At 42.1% G+C, this 656-nt stretch overlaps 1 pseudogene; it reads right to left on the minus strand.

The window, feature by feature from the left end:
- Positions 1-345: 345 nt before the first annotated feature.
- LOC127089273 (uncharacterized) lies at positions 346-445 on the minus strand (annotated as a pseudogene).
- Positions 446-656: the final 211 nt, after the last annotated feature.

Below are 656 nucleotides of genomic sequence, written 5' to 3' on the forward strand. Positions count from 1 at the left end.
CATCGCAAGATGAACCGCATTCAAGTATTGCTCCGCCCGCAATCGAAGCAAACAACTTTGAACTTAAACCTTCACTGCTGCAGGTTGTGCAACAGAACCAATTCTCTGGAAATCTTACCGAAGATCCAAACCTTCATTTATCCGTATTTGTTCAATATGCTGATACTGTTAAAGCTAATGGTGTCACTTCAGAGGCAATTCGACTTCGTCTTTTTCCTTTCTCATTAAGAGATAGCGCTAGAAGATGGCTTCAATCTCTACCTTCCAACTCAGTCACCACATGGAACGAGTTGAAGAAAGTTTTCCTTGCCCGATATTTTCCGCCAAGCAAAACAGCTATGTTAAGAGCCCAGATAAACGGATTTAAACAGAAAGACAACGAGTCTCTTTTCGAAGCATGGGAAAGATACAAAGACATGATGAGACTTTGCCCACACCATGGTTTGGAAGACTGGTTAGTAATTCACACATTTTATAATGGTCTCTTATACAATACAAGGTTAACAATAGACGCCGCTGCAGGTGGTGCATTAATGAACAAACCTTATGCTGATGCTTACCAGCTTATCGAGAGCATGGCCCAAAACCACTATCAGTGGGGAACCGAACGAACAACAGTGGAAAAACCTCAACCGAAAACTGGCATGTACGAGATA

Source organism: Lathyrus oleraceus, chromosome 5 (genome assembly GCF_024323335.1).
Source record: "Lathyrus oleraceus cultivar Zhongwan6 chromosome 5, CAAS_Psat_ZW6_1.0, whole genome shotgun sequence".
Taxonomy (NCBI): Eukaryota; Viridiplantae; Streptophyta; class Magnoliopsida; order Fabales; family Fabaceae; genus Lathyrus; species Lathyrus oleraceus.